We start from the raw sequence: 21,506 nt of genomic DNA, 5'->3' as shown, positions 1-21,506 counted from the left end.
AGATTAGTAGTCAAGGGTATGCACAAACATATGGCATTGACTATGAAGAAACATTTAGTCCGGTTGCAAGGATGGCAACCGTAAGAGCAGTCATTGCTATGGCTGCATCAAAGGGATGGTCTTTACATCAGATGGATGTAAAGAATGCCTTCTTGCATGGTGATTTGCAAGAAGAGGTCTATATGGAGCAGCCACCAGGTTATGTGCATGCTGTTCATCCTGAGTTTGTTTGCAGGTTGAAGAAGCCTTGTATGGCTTGAAGCAAGCACCTAGAGCATGGTCTGACAAGATAGGACAGTATCTTGTCACTATTGGCTTTCAGATTTCCAAGGCAGATTTCTCACTTTATGTGAGAAAAACAGAGAAAGGTATTATGCTTCTTGTCATTTATGTTGATGATTTGATTATGACAGGTGACAGTGATGAAGATATCCTTCATGTGAAAATGCTATTGAAGCAGAAGTTTGAGATGAAGGATTTGGGAGAGCTGCGTTATTTCTTGGGCATTGAGGTGATTAGATCACCAAGTGGGATACAGCTCTTGCAGAGGCAGTATGGATTGGACATGCTGTCCAAATATGGGATGACAGGCTGTAAGCCTATTTCAGTTCCTTTGGAGCAAAATGTGAAGCTGAGCACAGATGCAGGTGAGCTTCTAGAAGACCCTACTATGTACAAACGCATAGTAGGAAGTTTGATTTATATGACTATTACCAGGCCAGATTTGAGCTATGCTGTTGGATTGGTAAGTCAGTTTATGCAGGCTCCAAGGAAACCACATTTGGATGCGGCTAGACGCATACTTAGGTATGTGAAGTCCACATTGCAGTATGGACTATTTTATGAGACTGGGGTTCAGATACAGTTGCATGGATACATTGATGCTGATTGGGCTGGTAGTATTTCTGATAGACGATCTACCAGTGGATATGTATTCTCTTTTGGGAGTGCTGCAGTCACTTGGAGCAGCAAGAAATAGCCTACAGTTGCCTTGTCGAGCACAGAGGCTGAGTACAGGGGTGCAGCAATGGCTGCATGTGAGGTAGCTTGGTTGCATAAGCTACTTTATGATATGCATCAGTCTACAGATGGGCCAGTTGTCATTTATTGTGACAACATGAGTAGTATACACTTGGCAAATAACCCAGTCTATCATGCTAGAACAAAGCACATTGAGGTGCATTATCACTATGTGCGAGAGAGGGTTTTACTAGGTCTTATTGATCTAGTTTATGTCAGCACAGAGGATCAGGTAGCTGACATATTCACGAAGGCATTGGGCGCAGAGAAGCTGCGCAAGTTCAGAGACCTGCTTGGTGTGCAGGAATTGGGATTGAGCTCGAGGGGGAGTGTTGAGATATCGAGCTCCACTCGTGATACGCCAGGGTGACCGTTGTATATTTATGTCACCGACTTGTCAGTTGCAGACGCGGTTGGTACACCGCCCATGAATAATAGCTACATGATAGCTATCCTTATCTACTCTAGTTCGTGGCTCAGTTAGTATGCCACCTTAGTTAGTTGAGTTTGGTTTGAGACCCATATATAGGGTTCTTCTATTTCTTTGTACTTGAGTTCTTTTGGCTTACACAACTAAGAAGAGGAAAACTGTTTTCAGCCTCCACCCTTGTGTGTCTTCCCCCATTGTGCAAGCAAGAAAGCTTCAAGCGAGACTCCTTCCTTCTCTCCCACAATCTTGACACCCCCTTAGAGATGAGAAGAATCCTTCCTAGGATTAGAGGTTGAAGGGTGGAGACCATTAGTGCATGCCTACGTGTTTCAACTTCACAGGCATGAGCCAAGCGCAAAAGGCCGGGTTGTATTCCATTTGAGCATAATGGTCCATGTTGACAAGTCGGACACTTACATGGATGAGGTAAGTGAGGACATCTATGAGAAAATCATCGGAGTCCATTCCGCTGGCAATGTGTAGCTCCTCCTCGATCAACATGCAATCCAAGTAGGGATGAGTCATGATGTGCTCTTCGATTGGCCGGTTGTGGATGGTGGTCAACACCCTATAGGAGGTTGGGGCTACATAAGTTGGGTCATATTTCGAGGTCTTGATTTCATGTCTCTACTCGACATTGGTCATGATTCGGTAGACTTCTTGCTCCCCTTGGAGTCTGAGAGCATACCATTGGCATAAGAAAGAGGATTAGCACATTGAACTGTTTCAGCTTTGCCATTTCCTAGTTGGTGGTGGCAAGGACCATGCTCTATAGCATAAGATGTAATGAGGCGTTGTTTACGTACTTGTTTGTGGGAAATATTAGTGTCTATGAATTTCTTAGCTAGGTGGGGCACCTTGATGAACATGAATTCCAATTCTTCCCATGAGCAAGGCAGTGTGTATACCTCCGCTGTTGCTAAAGGCTCGTCTAAGAGACCTAGGTTTAATTGGTCATAGCTTTTAGCAAGTGTGGTAAATGTGGCATCCAAACGCTGAAGGAAACCAACTAAGTCATCCCTTATATTTTTGGCTAAGTCTACAACTAAGATAAGAATCGAACATCATTTGTAAGAAGGTTTAAGGAATGTTGGGGGGTTGGGGTTGACTTGACTCGATAGCTCAATGGTGGTTGATGTCTGCATTTGTAACTGCTCCATAGTGTGTGGGTTGGCCTCTCTTGAGTTAGGCTTGGTTTGGGATTCTGAATTTTTGTTGCTAGATGTCTGTGAGGCTTGGGTAGCGCTAACATTGCTCGATTGAGTTGTAATGGAGTCATCAAGCTACAATTTTGGTTGAGAGACTCATTGAGGGTTTGGGTGAACAGGGTTGGACTCTATGGGTTTCGCAGCTTGAGCTTTGGAACCTTAGTGCCTGATATGTCGTGCTACTTTGCATAGGTGGGTTTGAGAGTGGCATTCGAGTAGTGCTGATGGCCAACTTAGGTTTAGGCACAGGCACCCACATCCCTATATTTGCCCTCGTAATAGCCTTGTGCTTGTAATAAGGTCATGGGGTTGACCATTCGTCAGTGCTGATAGTTGCTTCTTTGCCTTTTAGGTCTTGAGTATGAGTTCTTAGGCTTGCAAGGTCATGATTGCATGCTCCTAGGCGGTAGTCCTTTATGCTTAGGCACCCACTTGAATCGTGGTTCAGTGGCCTAACCTTAGCCTGGATCTTAATGGTGTGTTGATGGTGTGGCATGGCGGGTTGTGACAAGTCTCAACCTTCATCCTTAGACTTGGTGGTGGGTTTCTCTACTGGTGGCCTCATGAGCTTGGATGGAGTTGCACTGCTCTTGTTGAAAATCGTGACAATCCTTACATTGCCGATAGCAAGGTGAATACGCTGTGACTCATACATTATAATGTGCTTGATTTTTAAATAAACGTCCTAACAATGATTCATGACCAACATCTTTTGTGTTTGGCAACACGTAAAAGATTATGGGTATGCTTTTAGACTCATAGAGACAGCTACTTTGCACCTTTCTAGAAGGGCATACAATTGACCCCCAAATGGATTGAGTTTGGTGTTGGTAGGTTGTAGTTGTGGGAGGCCAAATTGAGTCCAATGATTGTGAGTTAAGATATTGAAATCAACTCCCTCATCGATCAATGTGTCAAAGGTATGTGTCTGTTAGGCAGTGACCATTATGCGTAGGTAGAAGCGGACACTACTGCCTCTTCCTCTTCCTCCTCAATTTTGGTTATTATGGCAACTTGGACTTTCACAAGGGACTCTAGCATGGGAGGTTTGTGTAGTGTATGTGTGGCAGGGTAGTATTTCTTTATGCGACTACCGTTGAAGAAGCCTATACCCTCTCCATTTAGGGTCTCAAGCTCTACATTGTCGGTTTGGCTCATAGTGCGGACTTAGAAAAGCCCTAATCCCCTGAAATTCATCTTCTATTTCTGGCCTTTTATTGAGTACAACAACACTAAGTCACCTTGTTCGAATTCTCGCTGCTTGATGTGCTTAGCAATCCAACACTTGCAACGTGCCTTTTCGCAAATCAGCGTGCATGGATGGCTAGAAGTCGAGTCTTTGATAAGCATTCTAGCTCCATCAGGTGGTCAATCCATGCCTCCTTTCCATCCCATCTCTCTTGGGTGGCTATTCTCAAGCTCGGGACAAGGAGCTCTGCAAGTAGAATGGCTTTAGTCCCATAGGTTAACTTGAAGGGAGTCTATCATCCTACCGTTGTTTTATAGGCTGTTTACTAGGCCCATAAGGTTGCCATCAGTTTATTGTCCCAGTCACTACACAAAGCAGAGACCACTTTGCTCATGATGTTTACTAAGATTTAATTAGTAGACTCAGCCTAGCCATTTGCTTGAGGGTAGTAGGGTGAGGATTTTTTATGGATGATCAAAAAGGTAGATAGGAGGTGAGCAATCACTTCATTAATGAAGTATATGCCTTGATTGATTACTAGTTCAATGGGGTAGCCAAATCGTGAGATCACCTACTCCCAAGGAACTTAGCAGTGGTTCTAGCATTGTTTTTTCTCGTGGCTCACACTTTTGCCCACTTTGTGAGATAGTCTGCAACAACGAGGATGTACTTGGCCTGCGAGTACTGTGTCGCAAGACTAATCGGCCCAATGAAGTCAATTTCCCATTTCTCAAATGGTTGTCTTGCAATGATTGGACTTAGCTCTATTTTATCCTTGCAAATAGGTACCTTCATCTGTTTTGGCACTTGTCTCATAGTGCTTTACAAATCGCGTTGCATCCCGAAAAAGAGTAGGCCACCATAGTTGAGACTGCAGCACCTTGTGGGCCATTGTGTCTCTGTTGAAGTGCCCTTATGCAATTCTGCCATGTGCTTCTGCAAGTACACCATGCATCTCATGTTCTCATGCACATCTACACAGCAAGCCATCGTGGCCTAACTTAAAGAGCTGTCCTACTATTAATTGATAGGGTTGTATTTTAAGGATGAGTTGCCTAAGTCTGGCCTTCTCAATAGGTCTTTTAGGTAGTTTGTGCTCAAGCACTTGGACTACGTCATTTGCCCAATATGGGGTCAAGTCACCCAAGTCCCTTTCACTGGATAGGTTAAATAGGTGTGCATCTGACAAGGGGTTTGTGATGCCCTATCCAACAACTTCTCATGTGGGTATGTGAGACATATGGTTGGCCATGTAGTGCTACTTACCTTTTCATACAACCACCGAGAAGTCAAACTCAAGAAGCAGAAGTAGCAATATGCATCCTATAGCAAAGGATTTGTTAACGAGATAAAGCAAGGCTTGATGGTCATCAACAAAGAAGACAAAAGGTGTGGCCAAAAGGTAATGCCAAAATTTCTTCACGGCAAACACCATGGCTAACCCCTCCCTCTCCATGGTGGAGTAGTTCATCTCGGTATCTGTGAGTTGTTTGCTAGCAAAGCTCACTGTATTCACTCGGCTGGTACAACATAGCCCCCATAGCAGACCTCGAGGCATCAATATGAATGTGAAAGGTTATGGTCCAGTTTGGGGCTTGTAAGATTGATGTTGTGGTTAGAGCCTTCTTCAACTCTTCGTATGAGCATTGGCATTCCTTGGTCCATTTAAATATCACTAGCAATTTGTATAGAGGCCTAGTGATTAATGCACAATTTAACACAAATCGTTGATAGTACCCTATATGATTGAGGAAGCATTGAACTCCCTTGTAGTCGGTTGGTGGTGGAAGATCAACAATATCCATTACTTTTGAGAAGTCGGTGTGGAAATGCCATTGCTTGACACCATGTGCCCTAGGATGCATCCGTGCTTCCCCAGAACAGGCATTTCAAGGGGTTCAATGAGAGACAATACATCCTACATCTTCTAAAGTCTCGGAGTTTGCCTAGGTGTAACTTCCAATTAGAGTGGACACATAGATCATTGACAAATACCTTTAACTCTTACCTAAGCATGTCTTTGAAAATGGCACATAAGAGCCTCTGAAATGTGGCTAGTGCATTTGTCAACCCGAAGGGCATGACTACGTAGGCAAAGACACCCCACTCTCGGTAGCAAAAGCGGTCTTGTGCCTATCATCCAAATGCACTTGCACTTGATTGTATCCAAAGAAGCCATCCAAGAAACTGTAGGCTTCTTTACTAGCCACCCTCACGAGCATATGCTTGGTGTATAGCAGTGGATAATTGTTCCTCTTCATGGCAGTGTTGACTTTCTTGTAATTTATGCACACTTTGATTTTTCCATTCTTCTTCATCACGATCACTATGGGTAACACCCAATCGGTGTGCTCAATTTCATAAATGAATCCTTCTCTTAGTAGCTTATCAATTCCCTCCTTCACCGCGTGAGCGTGTTTTGGATTCATTGGATATGGTCGCTGCTTGACTAGCATTGCATCGGGTATCACTGGGATGTTATGAGTCAATACACTCGGATCTACCCCTTTTAGCTCGTTAAGGGACCAAGTGAATACATCTATATACTCTTGTAAGAGGGCAATAGGATTTGCCTTCTCTTCCTTGGTTAAGTCATTGGCCATAAGAACAAGTTGGGGCATCTCCCCTTCCTTAGCTAGATTGACCTCTTTGACTTTGGCGAGTCCTTCTATAGGCTTGTTTGCGTGCCCTTGTCATTTGGCTCCTAGCAAGACCACTACCCTCTCACCTTTCTTAAATTTCGTGAATTGTTTTGGTAGGTCTTGCAGCTTCCTCTACTGAGCTTGCGGAACCCTAGACTATTTTCTCTTTTTCTCCTTCAACGTTCGGTGCCTCAGGTGGATTGGTAGGTCTCCTCAGGTGCCTTTGTTCTTAGGTGGTTGGGGTATCTTAGGATCACTATTCATTGACTTAGAGTTAAAATCTCTGCCTTCGCTAGAAGAGGGAGTCTCTTCTAGAGGTCGTAGCTCCGATGGTGATTCCGTCCTGAGAACTTGTGCGACACTTGGTTAGTGGGCAAGATCTACTTTGTCATAATCAACCGCTCCTATGTGCTCCAAGTAGGTGCGATCACAACCCATTTGCATGACTTCTTTCTTGAGTTTGAGGATTCTCCTTTTCTGTGGGTTGGATCTGCCCTTATTTGTTCAATCTCGTGCCCCCCCATGTCGTACTCTATCATGGTGTCAATCTCCTCTTTGCTCTTGTCATTAGAGGAACAATAGTCTTCGTACTCATCATTGAAATCTTTCTCATCCAACTACTTGTCATCTCCTGAGTGCAGTTCCTTGTTAGTGGTGGCTAAGGCCCAATTGTACACCAAGTTTAGGTCATGCACCATGGTCCATCGCCACTCTGGTTCATCCAAGGGAGCCTTGAGTTGGTTAAGATTTGTAGTTGGGTTACCAGCTAATTTGTTCATTAGGTGCTCTATGATCTCATGGAGGTCTCATGGATTTTTCCAGGTGCGAAATGTGATAGAGGTGGGTTGCTCATGCGAGCTCCTAGCCATCATGTAGATTGGCACTGAGGGCTTGTCTCTGGGCTTAGTGGCTACCTCAGAAGCTTGCTCGTATTTCTCATTATCCGATAATGGCAGATCGATTGTGGCTAGCACATGCATCCAATCTTGCTGATCCTTAGGGAAAGGGATATACTTAGTCCGTAGCCTATAAGATATCCTTATTTGAGCATCACCCTTGAGCATAGCTGAGATGGTGTCTAGGTCAACTAGTGTAGTCTTCCATGTATCCATCTCCACTCTTACCTCTTTCGTTAGATTCCCTAGGAAGATCAGATCGTTACCCCAATCTTTTATGACTCGTGCATTGCGCATCCAAGGTCGGCCTAATAGGACGTCATAGTCCACTCCTTTCATGACTATAAAGTCCATAGAGAACTAGACTCCTGCGATCTTGAATGTCCAATTTCTCAGCCCTCCAGTTGTTCTCACTTTTATTCCGTTAACTAGCATGACATTGAACCTAGCATCCTCGACATGCGGGTTACCCCATGCCTAGAGTAATGCATGGCTAAGTATACTGACTCCTACCCTCGTGTTTATAATTCCTTTCTTCATGGTATCACCTAGAGCTAGGACCGACAAGACTACGTGCATTTCAATGCCTTCCCAAAAAGCATTAACATGCAAAGACTTGGGTACTGAGTGCAACGTCAAGCTCGGTATTTGTGTTAATGTGTCGTGTTCATGCAGGTCAACAGTAGCTTGCTCCATCAACCCTTCCACCCATTGCCTTAGCTCCTCCCATAGTATCGAATGTTGCCTAAGTAGATATCCTAGGCTTAGAGTTAGAGGGATGGTTACTAGTGTAGTGAGAAGATTGCTTCATCGCCCATGGCCTTGACTGGTTTCCTGGTCCGTGGCCTTTAAGCATTGTCTAGGTGGCACAATTTGAGGTGCGGACGCGCCTCTCGATCATGTGGGAGAGACTGGTGTGCTGATGCTAGAGAGATCATCAATCTCGTCCTCCACCAAGATGGGCTCAGCATCCTTTAGGTGTTCCTGGGTTTCTCTTACCCACTCCTTGACATTTTCTATGGCTTTGTGTTGGGGCTTTGGGTTGGGGTTCACCCCTACCTTAGCACTCCCTTTTTCAGCTATCTTTGGGGTGAATGTTTCGGCCTTAGCATTTGTGACTTTCTTTCCGACAAGCTATGTCTTGTGCTTTCAGTTTTCAATGTGACCTTTGCCTCGCTTCTCTTCTTTTTTTGCCTACGACTTTTCTTTCCAATTGAGGCTTCATCAAGGTTGCTAGGCTTGGCAATGATATGCCACCCTACTTCATCAATGCGTGGGTCATGACACGCAAAAAAATGGGCGTGGCCTTCCCTTTGCGTGTCTCAATGCCGAACAGCCCCAGTGGAACTAATGGCACAATTGCTGAACTAGAGGATGGCTTTCGCCTATGGCAATCAGCAAAAGGTGATTGATTCTGCATTTGCATTTGAGATCAGCCTTATCGCTATTAGCTTGCTCCCTCTTAGGGTAGTGTGAAGAGATGTGTTCTAGGTGACCATAAGTCCAACAAGAAATTGGTTCTTAGGTCTACCCTCCTAAGCCTCGACCTCTCCCTCTTCCTAACGTCATCACCAGCACTAGTCGATAGTCCATAATGACTAGATTGCCCTCTTCATGGTACGAAACGTAGGGATTCACATAAGGCTCCTCATCATTTAGTTCCTCCACGTAGTGGATTGGAGAGTCACTCGCTGTGGATGGGTTATGTAGGGTCCAAGCGGCCTAGGTATGCATGTGGGATTGATCTCTATCCTAGGGATGGCTGGATTTGTATAATTAGGTGTGTGCTAGGAGGGCCAAAGGGACTCCTCTCCAAAGAAATTCGGAGGCCTATTCCCTAGGTAAGACTGGTTGCAAGGCTACGAATGTAGGAGTCTTCGCGTGGCAGTCTGTAGTGCATGGCATCGTGGCTGAACCCATTGCAGTTGGTGCAAGGTCAGGACCTTGGGTTCTGACACTTAGCTGGAAGGTTGTTTCCACTTCAATACACACATTGGACATGTGATTGTGAAGGTCTTCTCATCATCTCCTGCAACAGCTTAGCGAACTCTAGCTTCACATCTGCCAACTCATGGCTTTGATGTGATCGACATTCCTTCCTTTGTCTTGGGTGCTTTGGATGGATCCTTCACTAGCGGTCGGAGTTCTTTTTGAGGTTCCAGGAGCAGTGATATTTTGTGTTGTGGGTCTTGAGCTCCTCTCTTTGAGAAAATCATCCACTTGTATGGATTCTTCGAAGACCCTAGCTAGCACATTCCTTTGCAGGTTTGAGTTGCTCCACCAAGGATTTGTAAAGCTCTTCACTTTGGATTCCACTTATGAACACAGTGGAGACCACTCGTTCACTAGGTCTCTCTATAGCAACTACTATTCTCTTGAAGAGACTCCACACATGGGTGACATAGTCTCGGATATCCTCCTTGTCTTTCTGCCTAACATTCATCAATCTAACCATGAGGTTGTCAGAGTATCCCACCTCAAAGAATCTCTTGATGATGAAGAGACTCTTGAGGATGTTAAATTCATTGCGTTTAGTAGTGTCTAAACTAGTGTACCACATCTGTCCTTTGTCTCTAGGAAAATTTTGAAAGCTTGCGAGTGCTAATCAAGATTTGTGAGGCTGTTAGCCTTGCATGCCTGCTCGAACAAGTATACAAAGCTATATGGGTCACTGCTTGGTTGGTACTTGTCTAGTTGTTTTGCAACCCCACGGGGATCTTCGATTGGCTCTTGGAGCCCTGGGTAACTCCTAATCTTGCCAAACAATGATGTTGCTAATGCTTTCATGCTTTGCTCTGCCAACATATTGTCTATTAATCACTTCGTGAGAAGCTCACACAGCGTTAAGTTTGTCTCTAGCGCTCTTTGCCTCTTTGCATTTGGTCCTGTTCGATTTTTATTCACTAGGCGTGTTGGACCTCTCACATTTCAATGTCATGCCGAAGTCTCCTAGTCTGCTGGTGGTGGTTGTATGCTGCTATGCTTTGCAAGGCCTTTTGCACCAGCTTTCTTTCCTCCTTAAGGTTCACTACAATGTCCTCTGACAACTTTCCATGGTGATCTAGCCTAGTTTGTGCATCATATTCGTTCACCATCCACTGGACTTCGACCGAGAAATCTCCCAAGTCGAGCTCCTTATTTTCACAGCTTACACTAGACTCTGCCATGTCTGTGGTCTCTTGTTCCATTAAATTTTCGATGAGGTTGATCAAATCAGGTAGCGTCGTGCTCCCAATGGTGTTGCTCCCTCGATGTGTCTGGCCTTCTATGTTGTCTGTGCCACTTGGTCCTACCAATTGGGGTTGCTTGACCCCTATCTAGATTTGAGGGTCATCTCCTATTGGTGGGTTCATTCTGCTAATTAGGTTTGAGTGTGTTCCTTTTTATTGATAGCCAACTCTCAATTTACATCCACTCAAGTGTGTGTGTGGTGCTCTTTTTCATGCACTATGTAAAATCAAGCTTTCCGCTTTTCCAAGTGCACTTCAAGTGTAAAAAATAATGTGGGTGCAAACATGAGATAATGAATGCAGCTTCTACACTCCGGTCTAACTCTCAATTGAATAGGGTTTTACACTTGGTCACTGGCTGCTCTCTTTGGTCTCTAGTGTTTGTGCTACGTTGTTCAACTTGCTTAAGGTCAAATGGGGGTTTGGGGGTTAGTTTCATGGCTCTAATAGGGACTAAAAGCTGACGTGACTGTCAGCAATTGTGTCTAGCCGTCCAGCTATGATTTCCAAGGTCAATTGCACCTGTAAGGCTTTCAAAGCCTTCCTTGGATACGGGAGGTGTTCTGCCTCTCCCAGGATGCATTAGATTTGTCAAATTCCCTTATCAAAATTTTGTTCTAATTTTACAGTGTCTGATTCTATAGCGTTTGATTTTTAGAATTGGACGTTTGATTGTCAATCGTTCGATTTCAGTGTGTTCGATTTTGGTGTGTTCGAGTGTGAAGCGTTTGATTTTGATTGGTCTAATTTTTGTGTGACCGAGTGGCTGATGGCTAAGTATCTGAGTTTGATTCTTGATGTGTCAAATTTTAATGAATTTGATTGTTCGAATAATTGGACAGGGTGAATATCCAATTAAATAGGTGAGGTGGTTTGATTTTCAGGATCGGATGGACAATGTCCGATTGGACAAGTCAAGTTAATATGAATGTCCAAATTTCAAGAGTCGTGGACGTCTGAGTGTCCAATTCTGGAAGTTGGACCCCTATGGGTCGTATCCAATTCCACCAGCATGCAAACAATGATGACAAAAATTCAATTCATGGCAATGATTTTGGACACACCCACATGCAAAGAGTTCCAAAATCCAAGGATAGATACACATGAAGGTTTCTACATACACGATCCAAGTGGAAAACTCATGGTGGGGAAGTTGATCGATTTATCGGAAGCTCGAAGTCTCACTCTCACTCCCAAGCTCTCTCTTTCTCTCTTTCTATTGCAAAAACTAAAAATGAGCCTTCCATCCCCTTCCTTGGGTCTTAAAACTTTGTTCTAATGCCCGAGTGCTGCCCCGTTAGTGCTTATGCCTTGTCAATGGATTGCAAGCCCATTTTTCCCTTGTTTTTTCCCTATTTTGGCTTGTTTTACAGCAGAAACCCTAAAGTTTTTTGCTTCAATTTCTTGATCCTATCCTACTCTAAATGCAACAAAAATCAAAGCCCAAGTACTGAAATGATTCCTTCTAAATGTCTACTCATCAAAAACCCAAAATACTTACTTGTTTTGAAGATTAAAAAGCCCAAATCTCCTACCTATATCAAGCACCGGTTGAGGATGCAACCCTACTTCGACACTCAATTTGAGGCGCACAAGTGCTCAAGATTGAATTCATCGGTCGTCTCGGCAACAGAACCAACACGCTCAATTGCCAAGACCCACGGACTGCTTATTGCTTCAAGTGTTTCAAGCGAGCACAAATGGCTATCTCTCACCTAGCCGATGTGCCTTCCATCCTATGGGGGTGTAGTGAGCTTACCTTGATGCCCGAATGAGTAGCCTCCTCCCTCAGGCAATTCGGTAGCTCCATGATTCGAGATTCAACCTCAAGCAACCTCAAGCCTACTCCTTCAAGCTCCATCCTTCATAGCCGCGAGGGAGACAAGAGAAGAGAAGAGAAGAGAAGAAGAGAGGAGATGATGGAGAGCTTCTTCTCCTTGATCCCTCACCCTCACACACTCACTTCCTCATGCTCTCACACTCCCTCTCTCAAGTACACACAAGCAAGCAAGAAGGAGAGAAGAAGAAGAGACCACTTTTGCCACACACCAAAGAATGAGCTCCTCATTCACTTTTCGAGTTTATATATAAAACCCTAAATCCCTTGGGCACCCATCCCCTTTTTTACATAACCGAGCATCTTGCCAAGGTCCTCTTTCTCTATTCCCTTCTAGTTGCCTTATCCCTTCACCTATGTCCGTTTAGAATTTACAACTTGCATAGGAGGGAGCCTAGTGCTCTTATAAAATGAATTACATTGCATCCCATGCTTTTCTTGTGCCCCACACTTTCCTTGCAAGAGCCCTCAGAGATTCTCCTTCATCCTTGAGAGACCATTGCTAGAATCTTTGATGCTTTTCCACATTTTTTCTGAGCTTGCCTTCTTCTCCACTTTTCCTACTTGGGTAGAATGAGCTTCTTCATTCACTTTTTGACTTGGGCTTCCTTGGTTTTCCTTTGCTTCTTTTTGGTTATTTGGTCCATGTCTGTGACATGTCTTGTAACACAAAGAATTCTTGGATATTTTTGCTTGGGAATACATTGATATGAATGGGTTCAATCCAAGGGTGTATCAACATAGAATTTATTTGAAGGAAGATATTAAACCTATAATGCAAAAAGATATGGTATGAATCCAAACTATGTTAAACAGGTGAAGGAAGAGATTTACAAACTGCTTAGAGTTGCCTATTTTAGTAGTACTAAAAAAAAGGCAAGATACGGTGTTTTGTTGCTACACGCAGACATAGTGTGAAAAAACATGGAATGCATCATCATCTAGTTTTCTTATTGATCTAGAGAGTCAATGTCATCTTAGTCATTAATGCTAGTGTCTCTAGTATGGATGGTTCAAAAATACTAGAAATTTGGACAAGTTTAGCCTATTTTTGATATTTTTGATATTATTTCTTGTAAATATCCTAAAAAGCTATGGAAACTTCTAGAATAGGGTGACATGTAAAAAGCAAGTGGCTTTTTAGCCATTTTGGGAGATCTCATGCAAAAAGAAGGAGATGCGTGATCGTAGTTAACAGGCAACAAATAGTACTCTGAACTGGGACAATAAGAAGGAGTGATCTGGAAGAATCTTGAGCAGGTGTGCTACAGTTTTACCCCCCTTTGGAGCCAACAGAGCCATCCGATTTTTGGTGCTGAGTAACAGAGAAGAAGCTAATGTTTGGTGCATGTTTTTGGTCCACAAGGGAGCTCCATGAGATCTAATGCTTGGAGATTACTTCTGAGTAGTGCCAGATAAGGAATTTGTTTGTCTCCTCATGTCCTATCAATACATAGTGCTTTGATTCATTGTGCTTTGTCTTTATCTTGTGTACCTCTTGTCTATTATTTTTCTTCTCTTCTTCTCCTATTCTCTAATTCCTTTTATCTCTCTAATCCTCGGTGGATACGACCTTTCGACTAAAGCCTCTTCGACATTGGTGAACCTAATGTGAAAGGTCGTCTCATTAGAAGGAAAGACAAGATAGGAGAACCTTCAAGCACAATTTCTAGTGATATTTTGCAGCAGTTAGTGCAGAATATGAACATGCTTATGCAGATACAACAACAACAAGCGATGCAGACTTCTGCTCAAATAGAAATTGTTGTGATAAATGCTCTACTGGCAATAAAGCGTGAGATAAGATTGTTTAATGGCAGGAATGTATCTGCATATTTGCATATCCATGCTCAAAAGATAGAGTTCTTTGGGGTGGCTCAACTTGCATGGAGCCGATATTTTGTATAGGTTACTGTACATGAATTGAAAGCCCGAGTTACTGAAGGGTAGTTTTCAAGAAGACACTCAAGGAAAAGTTTTACATTGAAGATACCCATTTGATTACTTACAAGACTTTCGCGGAGTGGGTTCTACTACCCAATAAGGGTCTTGTGGCTACATAGTTATTAATAAAATTTGAAAGTCGGTTTGAGCAGTTAAACTTGCAGAATAGCCAGCTCTTGCAAGTTAGAAAATTGAATTGTTTCTACAAGCAGCAGATCCTGAGCTTCAAGAGAAGGTTGATGATTTTCTAGAGGATCAGACTATAGAGATAGGTCTTAAAACAGAGTGGAGATATTTTAAGAAAGCTATTGCATTGGTAAAAAAGCATAGAAGAAGAGAAATATTACATGTATCTAGCTTGTCCATTGTTATAGGCAAAATAGTTGATGTATCTAGTAAGCCGCCTACTTCTATGGCTAATCCTATGGCTGCACCTGCTGTTTCCACTGTTAGAGAAGATGTATTAGATGAAATGGTCAAAGCACGGGGGGTTCACTCATAGTAAAGAAGACACGTCACCTGCGTGCAAAGACATCTAAAAAAACCCCTATTTATGAAGCTTGTAAGATTAATATATCCCCCTATTTAAGCTTATAAGATATATACATGTATGACTTTTTATGTATCCCCTTTCTTAAATGTAAGTCTTCATAGAGCATATACTAACTTTCTTTTTAAAAGTTGGAATTATCCTAAGCAATTAAAAGTATCAAAATGGTCATATCACAACGTGATTTATGTAGTGGCACTTGGATACCATCGAAGTATGTGTCACAATATTTTTGAGTGCTCGTGCTCTCTTTGGAAGAAGGGGAGTTGAATCTCTCTACCAAAACCATGGGAGAGTGCCAACTCCCCCCCTCCCACACTATGATTAATTCAATAACCCTACTATGTGAGGGTTTAGGGTTTTAACTATACTTCTCAAGGTCTCTTGTATGCCATGGAGAAACCAATCTATGGAGAGAGGTGATCAAATGCATCCCCCCTTCTTTTTTCCTCTATCCCCTCCTTAAATTTAAGTTCAATATAGGAAATTAAGAGGGGTCTACCTCTAATGTATACACTTAAGTATCCCCTTCCAAAAACCCCCTTCCTTACACTCACGTGATACCATACAACATCTATAGTGAACCCCCTGAGGGTCAAAGGCATGTGGGATCTTCAGTTGAAGGTTGCAAAATTGGATGAAAAAGGACAAGAGAAAAGGGGACGGGGGCAACAGCCCCTAAACCAGAAAAGATGTATGTGGTGTGATAGTTTATAGCATGAAATGAAGGATTGTGTTGCTTATCATCAAGAGACCTTGGCATGATAGCTCATCTTTTGGAAAGATGGCAAGATCCATGCACAAGAAATGGGATTGCCTCTTGCTTTGAATTTTGGAAAGGGAGGTATGCAAAAGTTGTTGAAAGACTTGACTATTCGAAATGCTTTGCTTTTGCTTTTGGTCAACAATTGGATAGAATGTCTGGTGAAGAGATGGTTGGTATGAAGGCTACAATATGGGTACATGCTTTGTATGCAACTAAAATAGAAAAATTACTAATAGTGAAATGTCTCATGCAAGGCAAGACATTAGTGACATAACTAGTTGTGAATCACCGGTAGATGTATATTCAATGGATGCATATTTAGCAAAAGGGCAAAACATGGATATACTTGTGGAAGAGAAATAGAAGAGAGATAAAGATAATGTAGGGATATCTAAGAGAGTGACAAGAAGAAGTGTGGATCTGCCTAAAGCTGCAAATCAGCCACCTCCTGAGCATGTTATAGAAGGAGTTGGGCAGGAGCAAAAACAAGATAGCAAGCAAGAGGGCAAGCAACTGGGATATAAGCTAAAGTCTGATATCGAGTTAGCCATGGATGCCTTGGAAGATCCTATAGTGGAAGAGTCATCCATTAGTGAACTTCCATTTTTCTCTTCTTCTCATTTTTCCATAATGTTTACTAAAGTCTAATCACACATAACTAATAAACACACTAGGTCACTAAGTGATAGTACCACTAACTGTAGTTGAGAGTGACAGCTAAGATGACACTTGTCTAAATAAGGTTGGTCATGTCGGTGATACTAATCACGAGCTTGATTCTCAAAGTTTCTTTGATCTATTATTCTCCTTCTTTTGTACATCTTATTTACTTTGATCAAGCCTTGGTCTAGAAGTGGTGTTGTAGGCTCACCCCCTTTAGTCTTCTTGGAAGTGCTAGGAACACTATCGTCCCTCTTTCATTTTTCCTCAATAATCACACTTGTTCCCTAAGTCTTTGCTAAATAAGCATAAAGTGAATATGTATCCACTAGAAATTCCCACCCAATCTCTGATCTAATGCTCTTCCTTGCACTAGATAAATTAGCTTGTTGTACTTTATCCCTATTTACAGTCTATAAAGAAAAATTCCATAACTTATATGTTTATTACGATTTCTTCTCAATATGAACACAATAAGTTGAATCATCTCATGTGGCTACATAAGATGTCTGAGGAGACATATCCTCAAAAATATTTCTCATTTCACCCTTAGCAAAATTGATAGCAATAGGCTTACCTGTCATGGATCCATAGATATTCTAACTTACCAAAAAACCAAATTCTTTTGCAGAACATCCTTGAATATTTCACAATCTCTACACTCGTTATCAGGGCTATCACACCATATATATCTTCACACAAATGTATTTCTAGGTGGAGCTCTAGAAGGGCCAGTTCCATCTAGAATCTTCCCACTTAGTAAGTTTAATTTGCAAATCCTTTGGATTCTTCACCAGCTTATCAATGGCATCCTCCTTTCTTGAAATATGCATATAAACTAAAGGCTGTGGCGGCCTAGGTAGAAGCTTAGGCCATAAAGGAGTAGCTACGGAAATAGAAGCAAGAGAAGCCGTAGGAGCAAAAGACCCCTTCTGAAATTTGGGTTTCCACATTTGTCTCTTAATCAATGTAGAGATGGCATCCTCGCATCTTGCCAATCTGTTTTAAGCCCCATCCGCTTAGTTTTATCCTCAAGAAGTTTCCCTGATTCCACTTGCAATGGTGGATCGATAGCTTGCAAAAACAATTCAGCTTTTTCATATTGCAAAGCTACCTGCTCTAGAGCATCCAAATGGCTGGATGTTTCTTCAAAATTTTGCAACAACTCTAATGAAACTAGGCTCTTATTAGGCTTGTAAACCACTTTCTAAATGTACTTTTGGTATCCAACCCTATGTCCTCTAATAAGTACTCCCCTTTCAATGCTTTCCTGAATGCATTCCATGTAGAATCCTACCCATAGATCTCATTTATGTGCATCTTCAATGTAAAAGTCGCAAGCTAAACAAATTAATGACTCATCAAACATGTAGGAATCAAGTAGCTAGAGACATTCTAACTATCAAATATTTTTTTCTCATCAGCCATAGCTTCCATAGCTTTAGTTGTTGCCTTCTCATATTGTGCATTAATTTGCAATTACAATTATTGCATTATTTGTTGTTGATGCAACAATAGATGTTGCTACTGCAATTTTTGCTAATGTTAATGTTGCTATTGTTGTATATACATGTTCAAGGATGCAAAAGATGCCCTATATCACCAATAGACTTAGACATTCCTCTAGTTCCCAAGGATTCTCCCATCTTACAATCTTGACATGGTTTTTCATGTCGAGTTCACACTACAACAAAAACGAGGCATAGAAGCACATGTTAGACGCGCAAAGTCGGGCGCCTCTATCATTGCGTCTATATGTGCGTGTAAAAGTGCGTGTAAATAGACGTGAATTTTGCGTCTATATATCAGCGCAAATAGACGCCAATATAGATGCGCCAGCAGACGCGCAATTATTTAACCACCTAAAATTGAAATTAATATAATTAAAAAACCAAAGTTAAAAATTATTTAACCACCTGAAATTGATTCTTGAGCATGCACTGTGCGCATGATAAAAACCATAGAATTAAGAATACACATTGAATCATTGAATTAAAAAAATAGAGTTAATAATTACTTTTTCATTGCTCTTTAATGAATGGCAGTTTCTCCAGTTGACAAGCCTGATATAAGTAATTAGCGGCAAGTGACAGAAACCTTACAATTAGGAGCAAGCATTGCAATATGTATCTTGTAATTTCTCTACTTGAAGATGATAAAAAATACTTCCTTTTTATTATGGAAATTTCAATTTAGCTTTAAACTTGACTATTGATTCTTGAGTATGCACGTGTGCGCATGATAAAAACCATAGAATTAAGAATACACATTGAATCATTAGGCAAATTAAGTATGTTATAGTGAATGATCCATCTCATCTTCAATGAGATCTGCCCTTGCTAAACTATCTACTTCTAGGTCTATGTTACCAAGAGGTAACGAAACAAATAAGTCTATCCCACTATCAGATGTGTTGCTATATTGCTCAATAACTTCATCAATATCATCGACAATCACATTATTGTCTTCTTCTGCGTTTCCTTGAACATCCTCGCGAGGTTCATCTTGTACTATATCACTCATATCATCATCCATTATGGTGTCATCATGCACATCATCATTAATTGTTGGATTGTCATCTGCTATCTCCATGTCGGTAATATTACCATATATTGGTTTTGAATGATTAGATATAGGGATGACATACCACCATCGGTTATTGTTTACCATTGGATGATACACAACTTGCATTTGAAAAACAAAAGCAAGAAACTTAAATACTTATTATATTGTGTATATTATCACATGTATACATATTAAAAAATTAGCCTTTGCATATATACCTGCTCTCATTGTTGAGGTAGTACTAATGTGTCATTCTTGTTTTGGTGAAATTTTGTAGAGTCAATGATTACAAAACCACTTGGATGACGTCTGATTGTGCAATGCTCACCATTTGCTACCACTTCTTTAAACCACTTCACATCCAGTACATATATAAAGAATCGTCTGAAGTCAAGCTTCAGAATATCTTGGATCAAGCCACAATAACCTTCCATGGTACCATTGGCATCCTCGAAGTGAGCAAGGACACCACAATCTTGGGTATTTCTCTTTTCATCTATACGTTGAGCTCGAAGATGTTTACCCTCACACCAAAGTGCATTGAATAATGTGCACTAGTAGTAAAATATAAAAGATCAAACATGTCAATTATTTATATAAAATAAAACTTATAGAAACAAATTAATTGATAGTATATCTCACCTTTGATAAGCAACCTCGTGCGTATTCCCACTCTTCTTGAGATATATTAATTTCCTCCTCTTTTTCCATTCTCTCCATTTCCTCATGTAACCAATCTATATCAATATGACGTGGGAGTGCATTTAGATGATTTGGAAATGAGACATTACGTCCATATCTAGTGCGAAATTCTTGTCTTTCGCTTTTTCTTCTTGCCCTTGCTTCATTATATAGTGTCACCCATTTGCTCATTAGATCACTATTGAGCACACAAAAACTATTTAACTTACGAAGTTCTTCTTTTTGTGAGCATTTTACTCATTCCTTTTCCTTGAGGTACTATAGAGGTCATCCTCAAGTCTTCATCATCTTTCCATAGTCGTGGTTGAGAGGGATCCACTATAGCAATATATTCAGAGATATAAACAAGGGATGATTACACTAACCAACCCTCAGCCATGCTTCCCTCAGGCCGTGCTTTTTGCCTCACAAAATCTTTCAAGGTTTTCATGAAGCGCTCAAGAAAAAACATCCACCTTACATGAACTACCCCACAAAGTGCAATCTCATCAATCAAATGTATGAGTAAATGTAATTGAGTAGTCAAAATGGATCGAGGAAAAATTTCCTCCACCAAACAAACCACCTCAACAGATAATACTCGAGCATCTTGCAATGTGTTTGGATCAATTTCCTTCGAGCTCATGTATCTGTCAGGATGTATTTGAGAATTGTTTATTTTTGTGTAGAAATTCAAAGATATATAATGAAAAAATACAATGTATACACACCTCACAAGCTCTCCCATCTTGTAAATGATATCACGTACATCTTTGGATACACAATGGGATATGCTAGTAGGAAGTACGAACTGAATGTAAATAATATTCATAGATCAAATGATTAGTTGAGAAAAAAGTCATCATACCCCAAAGTTTACACATAGTTACTCCACTAATTACTATATTCATGGTTAGAGATACCCTTACTTGAATCATTTTGTGCCAATCGTGGGAGTTCAAACTAGATAGTTGCTCCACACCTCTTTTCTTTTTCTTTATGAAGGCTCCCTTGAGACATCTCATATATCCTGTGGGTGTTCGAAAGCTATATATTTGTTCCTTCACTATTTTTTCCTCGTTCTTTGACAACATCCAAGGTACATGGTGTAGCTCAATCTTTCCTCTGGGTCCAATGCGTGGCCAGGCTCATCTCATGCGACCAATGTTACGTAAATCCTCCCTTACATTAACTGAATCACGAGCCCCTATCAAGTGATCCCATAATGTAGATACAACATTTTTGAATATGTGCATGGGGTCCAACAGGTAATTGATCTTGAGTTCAGTCCAGTACGGAAGACGAAAAAATATAGAGAACCTAACAAACAAACAATATATTATGTAAACAATTCATCATGCTAAATACTTTAAAGTCAATCGAGAGAAATGCACTTCTTACCGACTCATGCCGAGTGGAGGGTGGCTGTGGGCATTAATCCATCTCTCCTTCCAATCTCGAATGGTTAGAGATTGTGGAGTCATTCCATTAGTAGGGAGAACATATTTGGGATGGTCAATAGGAAGAAATCGATGATGATTGTCGTAGATAACCTTCTTTAAATGTGCCGGCCTAGAGGAAACTAGAGAGGGACTGCAAATAGGACATGCATGATATCCTGATGTTGTTAAACCTGAAAAAACAAGTGAATTAATAAAATGCAATTGATTCAAGTCTTGAATTTCAAATATAGAGTTATATACATGTACCTGAACACTCTCCATATCTTGGAAAGTCATGCATGGTCCACAACAACATGGCCTTCAATGTGAAATCTCTAGAGGATGTAGATGCACTTGTATCTTGCACCTCAATACCTTCCCATAACATTTCTAACTCTTCAATCAAAGGCTCTAAGTAAATGTCCATGTTTTTTACCTTGCAGTCA

The sequence above is a fragment of the Lygodium microphyllum genome, chromosome 2 (assembly GCF_053477565.2).
Source record: "Lygodium microphyllum isolate KBCC chromosome 2, Lygodium_microphyllum_v1.1.10, whole genome shotgun sequence".
In the NCBI taxonomy this organism is placed as follows: Eukaryota; Viridiplantae; Streptophyta; class Polypodiopsida; order Schizaeales; family Lygodiaceae; genus Lygodium; species Lygodium microphyllum.
The sequence above is the reverse complement of the archived record's forward strand: the minus strand, read 5'-3'. Positions refer to the sequence as shown.